This window comes from Mesoplodon mirus, assembly GCF_964341445.2.
Source record: "Mesoplodon mirus genome assembly, chromosome: 7".
Classification (NCBI taxonomy): domain Eukaryota; kingdom Metazoa; phylum Chordata; class Mammalia; order Artiodactyla; family Ziphiidae; genus Mesoplodon; species Mesoplodon mirus.
The window spans coordinates 65,292,358-65,308,980 of record NC_138983.1 but is presented as its reverse complement, the minus strand read 5'-3'; the positions used below and the strand labels follow the sequence as shown (position 1 = coordinate 65,308,980).

General features: G+C 41.1%; 1 protein-coding gene across 2 annotated transcripts in view; it reads right to left on the bottom strand.

Annotated features, from left to right (window-relative positions):
- Positions 1-16,623, bottom strand: part of PARVA (parvin alpha) — a 188,507-nt gene that overhangs the window by 9,951 nt on the left and 161,933 nt on the right. The window lies entirely within an intron of this gene.

Here is a 16,623-nt window from a genome sequence, read left to right as displayed (position 1 = left end):
GTTCTCTATGTCTGTGAGTCTGTTTATGTTTTGTAGATAGGTTCATTTGTGTCATATTTTAGATTCCACATATAAGTGATATCATATGGTATTTCTTTCTCTTTCTGACTTACTTCACTTAGTATGATAATCACAAGTTGTATCCATGTTGCTGCAAATGGCATTATTTCGTTCTTTTTTAATGGCTGAATAGTATTCCATTGTACATATGTACAAAATAAATAAATGGGACCTAATCAAACTTACAAGCTTTTGCACAGCAAAGGAAACTATAAAAAAAAGAATCTTGTTAATCTTGTATCCTGCTACATTGCTGAATTCATTTATCAGTTCTAGTAGTTTTTTTGTGGAGTCTTTAGGGTTTTCTCTATACAGAATCATGACATCTGCATATAATGACAATTTTACCTTTTCCCTTCCAATTTGGATACCTTTTATTTCTTTTTCTCATCTGATGGCTCTGGCTGTCTAGGACTTTGCTGGTTTTGGTATCAGGATGATCGTGGCTTTATAGAATGTCTTTGGGAGTGTTCCCTCCTCTTCAATTTTTTGGAAGAGTTTGAGAAGGATCGGTAAAAGTTCTTCTTTGTATGTTTGGTAGAATTCTCCTGTGAAGTCATCTGGTCCTGGACTTTTGTTTGTGGGGAGTTTTAAAATTACAGATTCTACTTCATCTCTAGTGATCAGTCTGTTCAAATTATCTGTTTCTTCTTGATTCAATTTTGGTGGGCTGTATGTTTCTAGAAACTTGTCCATTTCTTCTATGTTGTTAAATTTGTTGGCATATAATTGTTCATAGTATTCTCTTATGGTTTTCTGTATTTCTGTGGTATGGGTTGTTGTGTCTCCTTTTTCATTTCTTATTTTGTTTATTTTGGTTCTCTCTCTTTTCTTCTTGGTGAGCCTGGCTAGAGGTTTGTCAATCTTGTTTACCCTTTCAAAGAACCAGCGCTTGGTTTTATTGATTTTTTCCTATTGTTTTTTAAAATTTAATTTTTCTTGGAGTATAGTTGATTTGCAATGTTGTGTTAGTTTCTGCTGTACAGCAAAGTGAGTCAGTTATATGTATACATATATCCACTCTTTCTAAAATTCTTTTCCCACGTAGGTCATTACAGAGTATTGAGAAGAATTCCCCATGCTATACAGTAGGTCTTTTAGTTATCTACTTTATATATAGTAGTGTGTATATGTCAATTCCAATCTGCCAGTTTATCCCTCCCCTCCTTTTCCCCCCTGGTAACCATAACTTTGTTTTCTACATCTGTGACTCTATTTCTGTGTTGTAAATAGGTTCATTTGTAACATTTTTTTAGATTCCACATATAAGCAATATATGATATTTGTTTTTCTCTGTCTGACTTACTTCACTCAGTATGAAAATCTCTAGGTCCATCCATATTGCTGCAAATGACATTCTTTCATTATTTTTTATGGCTGAGTAATATTCCATTGTGTGTGTATATATATACATACATATATATATATATATATATATATATATATGTATATATATACACATACACACCACATCTTCTTTATCCATTCCTCTGTCGATGGACATTTAGGTTGCTTCCATGTCCTGGCTATTGTAAATTGTGCTGCAATGAACATAGGGGTGCATGTATCTTTTTGAATTATGGTTTTATCTGGGTATATGTCCAGGAGTGGGATTGCAGGATCATATGGTAGTTCTATTTTTAGTTTTTTAAGGAACCTCCATACTGTTCTCCATAATAGTTGTACCAATTACATTCTCACCAACAGTGTAGGAGGGTTCCCTTTTCTCCACATCCTATCTAGCATTTACTATTTGTAGATTTTTTTGATGATGGTCATTCTGACCACTGTGAGGTGATACCTCATTGTAGTTTTGATTGGCATTTCTCTAATAATTAGTGATGTTGAGCATCTTTTCATGTGCTTTTTGGCCATCTGTATGTCTTCTTTGGAGAAACGTCTATTTAGATCTTCTGCCCATGTTTTGATTGGGTTTTTTGGTGTTTTTGGATATTGAGCTGCTTGAGCTGTTTGTATATTTTGGAGATTAATCCCTTGTCAGTTGCTTCCTTTGCAAATATTTTCTCCCATTCTGTGGGTTGTCTTTTTGTGTTTATGGTTTCCTTTGCTGTACAAAACCTTTTAAGTTTAATTAGGTCCCATTTGTTTATCTTTGTTTTAATTTTCATTACTCTACGAGGTGGATCAAAAAAAATCCTGCTGCGATTTATGTCAGAGAATGTCTATTGTTTTCTTAATCTCTATTTTATTTATTTCATCTCTGATCTTTATTTCCTTCTGCTGACTTTAGGTTTTGTTTGTTCTTTTTTTCTAATTCTTTTAAGTGTAGGTTAGGTTGCTTACTTGATTTTTCTTGTTTTCTGAGAGAGGCATGTGTTGCTATGAACTTTCCTCTGAGAACTGCTCTTGCTGCACCCCAAAGATTTTGTATGGTGTGTTTTCACTGTCATTTGTCTCAAGGTATTTTTAAATTTCCTTTTTGATTTCATCGTTGATCCAGTGGTTTTTTAGTAGTATGTTGTTTAATTTCCATGTAATCATTTTTTTCTCATTTCTTTTTCTGTGGTTGATTTCTAGTTTCATGCTGGTGTAGTCAGAAAAGATGTCTGAGATAATTTCTATACTCTTAAATTTGTTGAGGCTTGTTTTGTACCCTAGTATGTAGTCAATCCTAGAGAATGTTCCATGTGCACTTGAAAAGAATGTGTATTCTGATGTAATGCCCTGAAAATATCAATTATGTATAACTGTTCTACTGTATCATTTAAGATCTGTTACCTTATTAATTTTCTGTCTAGAAGATCTGTCCATTGATGTGAATGGGGTGTTAAAGTCTCCTACTATTATTATATTACTGTCATTTTCTCTCTTTATGTCTGTTAGTATTTGTTTTATGTATTTGGGTGCTCCTATATTAGGTGCATGTATGTTGACAAGTGTACAATCCTCTTCCTGTATTGATCCTTTTATCATCATACAGTGTCCTTTATCTTTCTTTATGGCCTATGTTTTAAAGTCTGTTTTGTCTGATATGAGAATTGTAACCTCTGTTTTTTCATTCCCGTTTGCTTGAAATATCTTTTTCTATCCCCTCACTTTCAATCTATGTATATCCTTTGCCCTAAAGTGGGTCTCTTGTAGGCAGCATATTGTAGGCTCTTTTTTTAAAAATCCACTCTGCTGCTCTGTGTGTTTTGATTGGAGCATTGTGTCCATTGACATTTAAGGTAATTATTGATAGATATCTATTTATTGCCATTTTAACACTTTTTCCCATTGATTTTATATTTCTTCTTTGTCCCTTTCTTTTCTTTTTGTGGTTTGATGATTTTCTTTTGTATTATACTTATGTTCTCTTTTCAAATTTTTTTTCATGAATCTATTGTATGTTTTTGATTTGTGGTTAGCCTGTTTTTGAAATATGTTAACCCCATCCTGTATCTATTCATCTTAGACTGGTAGCCATATAGGCTCAAACACATTCTAGGAAATGAAATAAAAAGCTACATGTTCTTCCTCCCCCACATTTCATGATTTTGATGTCCTCATTTACATCTTCATGTTCATCCTTTTGCTGTTCATTGTGGTTATCATCACTTTCACAGAAATTTTTTGATTTTTAAAAAAAATCTTTGTACTCGCTTATTTATTAGGTGATTTGTTTTCCAATTGTGATTTTCTCTTTCCTATATATTCTTCTTTTCTATTTATAGGAGACCTTTTAATATTTCCTTTAGGATAGGTTTAGTATTGCTGTATTCTTTTAGTTTTGCTTTTCTGAGAAATTCTTTTTTTTTTTTTTTTTTTGGCGGTACGCGGGCCTCTCACTGTTGTGGCCTCTCCCATTGTGGAGCACAGGCTCCAGATGCGCAGGCTCAGCGGCCATGGCTCACGGGCCCAGCTGCTCCATGGCATGTGGGATCTTCTTGGACCGGGGCATGAACCCGTGTCCCCTGCATCGGCAGGCGGACTCTCAACCACTGCGCCACCAGGGAAGCCCCTGAGAAATTCTTTATCTCTCCTTCTATTCTAAATGATAATTTTGCTGGGTAGAGTATCCTAGGTTGCAGATTTTTCCCTTTCTGGACTTTGAATATATTTTTTCCACTCCCTTCTAGCCTGCAACGTTTCTGTAGAGAAGTCAGCTGATAGCCTTATGTTCACTTGTAATGAACTCCGTGTTTTTCTTGCTGCCTTTAGAACCCTCTTTTTAACTTTTGCCATTTTTATTATAATATGTTTCAGTGTAGGTCTGTTTGGCTTTACCTTGTTTGGGACCCTCTGTGCTTCCTGTACCTGGATATGTTTCCTTCTTTAGGTTTGGGAAGTTTTCAGCCATAATATCCTCAAATACACTTTCAACCCCCTTTTCTCTTTCTTCCCCTTCTACAATCCCTATTATGCATAGATTGGCATACTTTATATTATCCCATAGGTCTCTTATATTGCTTTCATTTTTTTTTAAATTGGTCTTTCTGTCTGCTGTCCTGTGTGATTTTCATTATTCTATCTTCCAGGTCACTTATTTGTTCTTCTGAATTATTTTTTCTGCTATTCATTGCCTTTAGTCCAGTTTTTGTCTCGGCAAATGAGTTTTCTAATTTTTCTTGGTTCCTCTTTACAGTTTCTAGTTCCTTTCTGCAGTACTTTGCATTTCTGTTGATAGCCTTTCCTAATTCCTTCAGTATTTTCTTCATCTCCTTTTCAAAATTGGTGTCTATTAGGCTGAAGGGATCTGTTTCATTGTTTATTCTTTCAGGGGAATTCTCTTGGTCTTTTAACTGGGAGTGGTTCCTCTGCTTCTTCATTTTACTTATACTTATTCTGTGAATTTAGGAGAAACAATTATCTATTGAGGTCTTGGAGGGCTGTTTATATGTGGAAGTGCCCCTGTGTACCTTATGTGGGTTTAGTATTTTTGGTGCAAGGGCTGTTTTTAACATGGATGCCTGTCACCTCTTTCCTCAGTATGTGCTGGCCATTATCCCCTTAATAGGGAGTGTGTAGATGCAGCAGCTGGTGCCCAGTCATGGGGCTCTCAGCAGCGGTGGTGGCTCATGCACATTCCGAGAGCATGTGATGGGAATGGAAGCAGTTCACAACTGCTCCTGAAACGGGGCAGCAGCAGTGGCAGCTTGTGACTGCTCCTGTAGCTCCTGTAGGCAGTGTCCTGCCACCTGAGAGCACATGCAGGGAAAAAGAGTGTAATGGTGGGTCCCGCCCCTTCCCTTGCATGCCACCCGCACAATGGCTCCTTGCCTCTAAGGTGGCCCAGACTTCCTCTGCATACACCCTCAGGCGTGGTTGCACCAGACTCCAGCCCCTTCAGGCTGTTTCCATGCAGCCCATCCCAATACTCTCCCCAGGTCTGATCTCCGAAGCCCGAGCTTCTGCACCCAGCCCACGCTTGCCCTGGCAGGTGCACTGGGGAGAGGAGAGCATGGCACTGACCATCTGTGCAGGTCTCTGCATTCTTTCTGCTGCAAACTGGTTCTTGCGTTCTCTTCCAAGGCTCTGAAGCTCTGTCCTGGCTGATGTCCCTACTGGTGAGGGGACTTTGCAGGGTGCGGGAAGCTTTGCTCTTTCAGAGCTCCCTCCCAGGAGTGCAGGTCCCATTCGGATTCCTTTCTCACTTTCTTCTTTTCTCTTTCTTTTTTCTTTTGTTCTACCTGGTTACATGGAGATTTTCTTGCCCTTTCAGAGGTCAGAGGTCTTCTGCCAGCATTTGGTAGATATTCTGTGAGAATCATTCCACATGTAGATGTACTTTTGATATATTTGTGGCAAGAAGTGAGCTTCACATCCTGCTACTCCACTATCTTAATTGCTCCTTTCTGCTCTGTCTTTTCTTTCTTTCTTTCTTTCTCTTTCTTTCTCTCTCCCTCTCTCTCTCTTCCCCTCTCCCCCTCTCCCCCTCCCTCCCTCCCTCCTTCCTTCCTTCCTTCCTCCCTTCTTTTATGGCTGCGTTGGGTCTTTGTTGCTGTGTGTGGGTTTTCTCTAGCTGTGGCGAGCAGGGTCTACTCTTCGTTGGGGTGCGCAGGCTTCTCACTGCAGTGGCTTCTCTTGTTGTGGAGTATGGGCTCTAGGCGTGTGGGCTTCAGTAGTTGTAGCACGTGGGCTCAGTAGTTGTGGCTTGCGGGCTCTAGTGAGCAGGCTCAGTAGTTGTGGTGCATGGGCCTTGTTGCTCCATGGCATGTGGGATCTTCCTGGACCAGGGCTCGAACCCATGTCCCCTGCATTGGCAGGCGGATTCTTAACCACTGCACCACCAGGGAAGCCCTGCCCTATGTCTTGATTGGAGCATTTAGTCTATTGACATTTAAAGTGATTACTGATAGGTATGTACTTACTGCCATTTTGTTACTTGTTTTCTGGCTGTTTCTGTAGTTCTTCTCTGCTTTTTTCTTCTTTTAGTTTCTTCCCTTTTGGTTTGATGATTTTCTTCAGTGGTATGCTTGTGTTCCTTACTCTCTAGCTTTTGTGTATCTATTGTAGGTTTTTGATTTGTGGTTACTATGGGGTTCATATATGTTGACCTATAACTATGTGTAACTGACAGTCAAAGTTCAAACACATTCTAAAAGATCTACATTTTTTTACTCCCCTCCCCAACGTTTTGTGTTTTTGATGTCCTATTTTACATCTTCATGTGTATTCCTTCACTGTTTGTTGCAGTTAAAATTGATTTTACAATTTTTTTTTGTTTTTTAATCTTCATGTTAGCTTATTTAATTGGTTGATCCTCATCCTTTACTATATATTTGCTTTACTAGTGGGATTTTTCCTTTCCTATAGATACTTCTTGTATTAGCCTTCTATTTTCCACTTAGAGAAGACTCTTTCTTTTAGGGTCATATTAGTATTGATGAACTCTTTAGTTTTGCTTGCCTGAGAAGTTCTGTATCTCTCCTTCAATTCTAAATGATAATTTTGCTGGGTAGAGTATCCTGGGTTGCAGGTTTTTCCCTTTCAGCACTTTAAATACAGCATACCACTCCCTTTTGGCCTGCAAAATTTCTGCAGAAAAATCAGCTGATAGCCTTATGGGTGTTCCCTGATATATATTACTCTCTTTTCTTTCTTGCTGCCTTTAGAATTCTCTCTTTAACTTTTGCCATTTTAATTATGATATGTCTTGGTGTGGGTCTGTTTGGGTTCATCTTGTTTGGAACCCTCTGTGCTTCCTGTACCTGGATATCTGTTTTCTTCTTCAGGTTCAGGAATTTTTCGGCCATAATTTCATCAAATACATTTTGGACACTTTTCTCCCTCTTCTCCATATGGGACCCCCCCATAATCTGATTTTTTTTTTCATGCTTGATGTCCCAAAGGTCCCTTAAAGTTTTCTTATTTTTTAAAATTTCTTTTTATTCTTGCTGTTATGACTGGGTGATTTCCATTATTCTATCTTGCAGATCACTTATACGTTCTTCTGTATTACCTAGTCTGCTGTTAATTCCTTCTAGCATCTTTTTCATTTATTGTATTCTTCAGTTCTGACTGGTACTTTTTAATATTTTCTAGTTCTTTATTGAAATTCTCACTGTATTAATCTATTTTTTTCAGTAATCCATTTAGCATTCTTATTACTAATGCTTTGAACTCTTTATCTGATAAATTATTTTCATTTCATCCGTTGTTTTTCAGGGGTTTTCTCTTGTTCTTTCAATTGAAACAAATTCCTCTATCTTCTCCTTTTGCTTAACTTTCTCTGCCTCTATGAGATTAGGTAAAACAGTTACCTACTCTGGTCTTGAATGGGTGTCCTTGTATGGGAGTGACCCTATACAGTCTGCATGTGCCCAGCAGCTTCGGTGGGAGAGCTGGATCTGACATGAGCATGAGTCACAGCTTCCCCCATGGTGTTCTGGCAGGTATCACATTGGTAGGAGGTGGGGCTGGAGATGAAGGGGCTAGATCCAGAGCTAGGTGTGAGCTGGGCCTTCTGCTCTGCTCAGTGGCTGATATCACCCTATTTGGAGCAAGGTTGGGTCCCAAGTTGCTGAAGCAGAAGCCCTGAGGGTAGGGTCTGAACTAGCTCTGTTCCCCCTAAGTGTGGGCTCTCCCCCTCCCATCACTGGCACCCTCATCTCAGAGCAGAGCAGAGCTGGATTGGGCACTCAGAGTGGGTCTGCGTGTGGGCCATGGCAGTTCCAGCCCTAGCTAGGGTTTCAGACTGCTTCTAATGCGCTGCCTCCATAAGCACCAGTAATGGGTTCTCCTGCCCCTTTCAGATGCTGTTCTATGTCTAAGCCAGCTCCATCCCTCACAACTGAGCACTCCCCTTGGCCACAGCAGCCCTTGCCTTAGTGTGGAACAGTATCGTGGAGCAAGTGGGGCTGGAGTGGGTACTCTGCTCAGGCTGGGGCCGTTGTGGGAAACCGGTCAGAGTCCCAAGCAGTTTCAGTCTGCTTCCTCCGCTTGTTTTGGGAGCTAGCAAGTGTGTGTGTGTGCTCTTCATGAGAAGAGTCTAGGTTTCTTACAGCCCTCCTATTAGTCCCACTGATTGTCAAACCTAAGGGAACTCATCTACCTGGTGTTAGACCTCAGGGCTGGCGTGCTCAATATGTGGCTCAAACTCCTCCCTCCCCAGGGAGATCTCTGTCCATGTAATCCCCCTCCTCTTCTGAGTCCCCTCCCAGGGGCACAGGTCCCTGATTACTTCTCTTCCCTTCCTACCCAATTCTGTGTGGGTCTTTCTCACAGTGTTGGTTGTACAAGAGTCTTTCTGCCAATCTCCAGTTAATTTTCAGTGAAAATTACTCCACATGTAGATGTAGTTTTGGCGTTCATGGGGCAGAGGTGAGCTCTGAATCCTTCTACTCTGCCATCTTGATATGCCTCCTCTGTTTTAATTTTAATGCCCACTGAAGTTTGAAGTCCATCTTCACTACAATGGGTTAAAGGCGTAAAGTCATTTAATGTCTCAGAATCAGTTTTCTCACTGGTAAAATTGGGTTTTATGAAAAACACCTGGAACATATGACGGGCTCCCTAAATGGTAGTTTCCTTCCTACTTTCCCATCTTTGCCTAGTAGCAGAGCTGTTATGTATAGCTGTTAAATCTATGCACTGCACAACTCCAGGGGGGTACCATTCACAAAGATTAAACCCTGCTCCTTGGCAAATCTGAGTTGCTTCTTCCTACAGGTGATCACCATGAGGTGGGCCTGGTGAAGTGGGGGGGACTACAGTCAGAGACACTGCTTATTGTCTGTTCTTTTCAAGAAAACCAACAGCCACACAGGTAGCTCCAGGTAGGCCAGTGGGTAGGCCATCTCAGCTAGGAGAAGATCTTTGGATTCCTGGGAATGATCTGTGACTCCCTGCAATATAGAGCCTCTTTAAAACTCTGGGCTAATAAATTAGGTGATTAGCAAGTTAGCACTGCTCTGATCACTTCTCTGTGCTGGCCCAGAGTCCCTTTCTGGGAGCATGCAGTCAGGATGGTAGGGCACCTGGATAGACAGCCAGAGCAGAGGCTGTCTGGCTGGCTGGGGCCAACGATGAGACAAATCAGACCCAAGACCACTCTGAGGAGAAAATGGCCTCTGGTCAAGGGGAAAGGGCTCTAGGTTTGCTCCTCTCACTCAGTGGCATTAGTGACAATTCCCATCCATCAGAGGACCATCTGAAATGAGTTTGTCGTTCTTTAAAAGATGCAGAAGTCTAGGAGGGAGAGGAACTCTGCTAATGCAGAAACCCAGGCTTTACACAAGGGGACGTGGCCATGCCCTCCATGGACCCATTTGGGCTACCCCAGCCTGTCTCAGCCCAGTCTGAGGCCCCTCCCTTCTCTGAAGTCTCTCCACCCCCATCTTTGAGTTCCCTGACCAAGGTGGGAAGAAACCTGGTGGCTCAGTGCCACCAGCTGGTGGGGGCTGGAATAAGTTGGGTGGCCACAGGCTGCCTACTCAGGGTAAGCCCAGCCCCCAAGATGTCCATCATGTTCCAGCCTCCATCCCACCTCCAATGGATGTAGCTCATCCTCAGTCTCTGCCTCGCTCTCCTGTTTACTCCCTATTCCCCACTGAGACAGAATCCATCCTTTGGTATTGGTCATTTTCGTGGTGGCCTGCTACCCTATCTGGTGACTTTGCCATATTCTTTACATATTAAAATTTTTTTATATGACAAGCATCCAGAAAAGTACATTCAACATATATATGTTCAGTTTTAAATACTTTTAAGGGAACCCTCACGTAACCACCACCCATGTCTCAGGTACGAACATTGTCAGTACCCTAGAAGCACCCCCTTCCTCTCTGCATTCAGGTCACAACCCTCTCTCACCCTTCAAACATAACCATAATCCTCACTTTTATCGTGATCACCTCCTTGCTCTTCTTCATAGTTTCACCAGCAACATATGCACCTTTAAACAGCAGACTGTAGTTTTGTCTATTTTTACACTTTATATAAATACTTATACTATGCATATTATTTTGTGATTTTATTTTACTCAAAATTATGTTTATAGGATTCATCCTTTTTAAACAATTTCATTGAGGTATAATTTAGTTTTATTGAGCTATAATTATTCTAGTATATTCTGTCATTTTTCAAGAATGCTTCTCAATCTGTTATCTACTTCTGGTAAATATTCAGTGCCTTGAAATGCCTGTCTATGATCATTTTGTCCAGTTTTACACTTGCTTTTTTTGCAGAGGATAATCACTGACCTCTTCATGCTACAGTAACTAGAAGTCTCTCATGCGATTTCTCAGTTCATTCTTTCTTATTGTTGCCATTGTGTAATAATCCATGGTATGAATATACTCCAATTTATTTAGCTTGTTCCCTGGGGATGCACTCTCCAGTTTAGTCTATCATGGATATTTTTGGACTAGGGTCCTAGTATATGGACACGCATACTTATGAGTGGAATTGCTGGTCATAGGGTGTATTAGTTTTCTATTGCTGCTTTAACATATTACCACAAATTTAGTGGCTTAAAACAATCCAAATTTATTATCTTATAGTTCTAAAGGTCAGAGTCCAAAATGTGTCTCACTGGGATAAAATCAAGGTACCAGCAGGGTTGTGTTCACTTCTGGAGACACTAGGGGAGAATCTGTTTTCTTGCTTTTTCTACCTTCTAGGGGCTACCAGCATTCTTTGGCTCATGGCCCCCTTTCATCTTCAAAGCCATCAAAGGCTGGTTGAATCTTTCTCATGCTACATCATTCTGATGAATCTTCTGCTTCCCTCTTCTCTTGTGATTACACTGGAACCACCCAGATGACCCAAGGTAATCTCTCCAGCTCAAGATCCTCAACTTAATCACATCTGTAAAGTCCCTTTTACCATGTAAGTTATTAACAGGTCCCAGGGATTAGGATGTGGACATTTTGGGGCAGGCCATCATTCTGCATTTAATACGACAGTGGTATTACAAATATTAAATGTATTGATAAGGACAAACAGAAACAGCAGTTTTTGTACGTCCTTGTTAATACTTGATATTATCAAGAGTTTAAAATTTTTGCCACTGGTCTGTACACTATCCCTAAGGGAATGGGGAAGGGAAGTTGAACCATTTCCCATATTTCCAGCCACTGACCAAATCATTCCACAAATAGTATTGATCATCTACAACTAAGCTGCCTTCACCTGCCTGGATTTTCAGCATTGTTTTAAGTAGCTTGGTCCCAGCTATTTGACTCCTTGTATTTTAGCTATTCCATCAGCCTGCTGGCTGTCTTACATGCAGACTTCATTCCTGCCTTGTAGTAAGTTTCTTCTAGTCCCCACCTGTCTGTTGTGCTGGGGTCTTAACCATACTCAATGATGAGTCTACTTGAATGATGATAACAGGGTAGGCATACGCATTTGAAGACACATGGTATGATACCCTAAATAGAAAGCCACCAGCTTCATGCCAATATGTCAACTGCTCCACTGGCCATGAACTTGCTGCTAACACTTGGCTTACACTAATTGGGGTACTAGAAGGTTATGAAGCCTGGGCAGCAAAAGTCATCTGAGATGGAAACCTAAAGTTTCCAGGGGATTTCAAGGTATAACAGAGCTTTGAGTATCAAACAGCATGGCAGAGGATGCATTTTCCTGACCTCAAAAACATTTGCCATGAAAAATGCCTCTACCACATCCAGTTTGATGTTGAAACACCCTCAAAGAATTACCCAGATTAGCCCCTTTTGAAAGTCTGCAGCATTTACTACTGAATTTCACCTCCCAGTTAGAAGCAGAGAAACAAGAATGCTGGGGTATACCTCTCACCAAGTATGGTCTCACAAAATACCATTTCAATTCTCCTTTATGCACTGGAAATTTTCAGCATGGGCATGGTGCCCAGTATAATAGCAAATAAAACAGATGTGTTTTTCCATTCATATTGGTCAGGAAATTTCATATTAAGCAGTTTAATATTTACACAAGAAATGTCATCTGTATACTGAAATATCCCTATAAATTAATTGATATTGGGAAAACTATCTTAAGGGAAATAAATGCTTGAAAACTGAAGTATCAGAAGAAGTACTTCCAATCTGTAACCAGAAAGTTTCACATTAAGCAGTTCAAGAAAACAGACACAGAAATGCTGGCCGGACTATCCTGCTATGTCTCTCCTACCCAGAAACAGGGTGCTTATCAGCTGGCCACAGGACACTCAGGGTCTACTTCTAAAGGCATTAGGATGGCTACAGTGGCCTTGCAGGGAGACAACCCCGTGAGGGACAGCAGCCTTGCTAGAGGTCCTCCTCTGGCAGTGACCAGGTGCTTAGAACAAGGTGATGATAAATGACACTAAGGGATTGGCTTTTGTTGACCAGAGCTGATAGTTACTGAGGTCTGGAAAGAGTCATGAGACAGGGACCAACCAATGTCTTCACAATTGACCTCTCTCCTCCAGTCTTCCTGCTTTCTTCACCAGCTTCATGAGTAAAGGCATTCCCACAAGATATTGTCCCTAACCCTTCTCTTTTCTCTACATGCTTTCCTGTTATACACCAAGAGACAATGGAACAAGTGGGAGACTTGCAGTGATATAACCACAGCCCTGATCTTCTACTCGAACTCGAGTTCCGCTTGTGCCAATGCCTAGGTGTCAACCTCGAGGTTTCCAAAGCTCACACTCTTATGTCCCCTCCCAAGCTTGTTTTTCCTCCTAGGTTCCCCAGTACTGCTGATGGTGCCCCACATCTAAATATCTGTTCTTCACACTGCCTTCCAAGTCATCTCTCTGGAATAGAGCTCTGATTACATCACTCACCTGCTCAAGAAACTTCCATGACTCCTACTGCCTACAGAATCAAGTCCAAACTTGCTGTCTTGGCATCAAGTCCCTCCAGGACTTGCTTCACTGTAATCAGCTATTATTCAATTCATACTCTTAATATTCCAGCCAAATAGGTAACTGCTATATACTCATTATTAGGTGTCAGGTGCTGTGCATCAGACATCATCACATTTAATCATATAATGTGCATGTCCCTAGGATTTCCACTTTTCTAGACATGAAAAATATGACCAGTAAGTTGCCCAAGGCTGGAGGGGTAGGGCCTGGACCAAGGTCTGTCATGGCTTAGCCACATGCTTGGTTGTCTCATAAGCTAAGCCCTTCCCCATTCCCCAGGCAGGACATTTGCTCACATGGCCATCCTGTCTGGGATGCTTACTCCTCTATCCTAATGTCTAAATACAAAAGCCCTGGGGGAGAGGAGACAAGATGGAGGAGTAGAAGGACATGAGCTCACCTCCTCTTACGGAAACACCAAAATCACAACTAACTGCTGAATAACCACCAACAAAAAAATGTTGCAACGTACCAAAAAAGATACCCTACATCCAAAGACAAAGAAGAAGCCACAATGAGATGGTAAGAGGGGTGTAATCATGATAAAAAGAAATCCCATACATGCTGGGTGGGTGACCCACAAACTGGAAAATAATTATATAACAGAAATTCTCCTACAGGAGTGAAAGTTCTGAGCCTCACATCAGGCTCCCCAGCCTGAGGATCTGGCAATAGGAGGAGGAGCCCCCAGGGACTCTAGCTTTGAAGGCCAGCAGGGTTTGATCACAGGAATTCCACAGGACTGGGAGAAACAGAAACTCCACTCTTGGAGGGTGCACACAGGGTCTTGAGTGCACCAGGAACCAGGGTAAAAAGCAGTGACCACATTAAGAGACTGGTCCAGACTTACCTGCTAGTATTGGAGGGTCTCCTGCAGAGGTGGGGAATGGCTGTGGCTTACTGCGGGGACAAGGACACTAGTGGCGGCAGTTCTGGGGAGTACTCATTGGTGTGAGCCCTCTTGGAGGACACCATTTTCTCACCAAGACCTGGCCCCACCCAACAGCCTCTAGGCTCCAGTGCTGGGACAACTCAGGCCAAACAACCAACAGGGTGGGAACACAGCCCCACCCATCAGCAGACAGGCTGCTTAAAGTCTTCCTGAGTAGACGGCTGCCCAATAAACACACCCCCTGACACGGCCCTCCCCATCAGAGGGACAAGATCCAGCTCCACCCACCAGTGGGCAGGTACCAGTCCTTCCCACCAGGAAGCCTGCAGAAGCTTCTTAGACAGCCTCATTCATCAGGGGGCAGGCAGCAGAAGCAAGACATACAGCCCTGCATCCTGCAGAACAGGAATCGCAATCACAAAAAGTTAGACAAAATGAGAGGGCAGGGGATATGTCCCAGGTGAAGGAAAAAGATAAAACCCCAGAAGAATAACTAGTGAAGTAGAGATACACAATCTACCTGAAAAAGAATTCAGAGTAATGATAGTAAAGATGATCCAAGATCTTGGAAAAAGAATGGTGGCACAGATCGAGACAATATAAGAAGTGTTTAACAAAGACCTAGAAGAGCTAAAGAACAAACAAACAGTTGAACAATACAGTAAGTGAAATAAAGAATACACTAGAAGGAATCAATAGCAGAATAACTGAGGCAGAAGAACAGATAAGTGACTTGGAAGACAGAATGGTGGAAATCACTGCCATGGAACAGAATAAAGAAAAAAGAGTGAAAAGGAATGAGGACAGTCTAAGAGACCTCTGGGACAACTTTAAATGCAGCAACATTCACATTATAGGGGTCTCAGAAGGAGAAGAGACAGAGAGAAAGGGCCTGAGAAAATATTTGAAGAGATAATAGCTGAAAACTTCCCTAACATGGGAGGGGAAACAGTAACCCAAGTCCAGGAAGCACACAGAGTCCCAGGCAGGATAAACCCAAGGAGGAACACACTGAGACACATAGTAATCAAACTGACAAAAGTTAAAGACAAAGAAAATATATTAAAAGCAATAAGGGAAAAGCAGCAAATAATGTACAAGGGAACTCTCATAAGGTTATCAGCTGATTTCTTGGCAGAAACTCTGCAGGCCAGAAGGGAGTGGCATGATGTATTTATCAGGCTCTCTAACTTCAGACTATACTACAAAGCTACAGTCATCAAAACAGTGGGGTACTGGCACAAAAACAGACATATAGATCAATGGAACAGGATAGAAAGCCCAGAAATAAACCCATGCACCTATGGTTAATTAATCTATGACAAAGGAGGCAAGACTATACAATGGAGAAAAGACAATCTCTTCAATAAATGATGCTGGGAAAACTGGACAGCTACATGTAAAAAAATGAAATTAGAACATTCCTAACACCATACACAAAAATAAACTCAAATGGACTAAAGATCTAAATTTAAGACCAGATATTATAAAACTCTTAGAGGAAAATATAGGCAGAATGCTCTTTGACATAAATCGCGGCAATGCCTTTTTTGATCTGTTTCCTAGAGTAATGGAAATAAAAACAAAAATAAACAAATGGGACCTAATTAAACTCAAAAGCTTTTGCACAGAAACAGAAACCATAAACAAAACGAAAAGACAAAGAAAAGACAAAGAATGGGAGAAAACATTTGCAAATGATGTGACCAACAAGGGATTAATCTCTAAAATTTACAAATAGCTCATGTGGTTCAACATCAAAAAAACAAACAACACAATCAAAACATGGGCAGAAGAACTAAATAGACATTTCTACAAAGAAGATATACAGATGGCCAAGAGGCACATGAAAAGATGCTCAACATCACTAATTATTAGAGAAATGCAAATCAAAACTACAATGAGATATCACCTCATACCAGTCAGAATGGCCATCATCAAAAAGTCCACAAACAATAAATGCTGGAGAGGGTGTGGAGAAAAGGGAACCCTCCTACACTGTTGGTGGGAATGTAACTTGGTACAGCCACTATGGAGAACAGTGTTCCTTAGGAAACAGAGGTTCCTTAAGAAACTAAAAATAGTGCTACCATATGATCCAGCAATCCCACTCCTGGGCATATATCTGGAGAAGAACATGGTTCGAAAGGATACATGTACCCCAGTGTTCACTGCAGCACTGTTTACAATAGCCAAGACCTGGAAGCAACCTCAATGTCCATCGACAGATGAATGGATAAAGAAGATGTGGTACATATATACAATGGAATATTACTCAGCCATTAAAAAGAATGAAATAATGCCATTTGCAGCAACATGGATGGACCTGGAGACTATACTAAGTGAAGTAAGTCAGACAAAGACAAATATCATACGATATCACTTATGT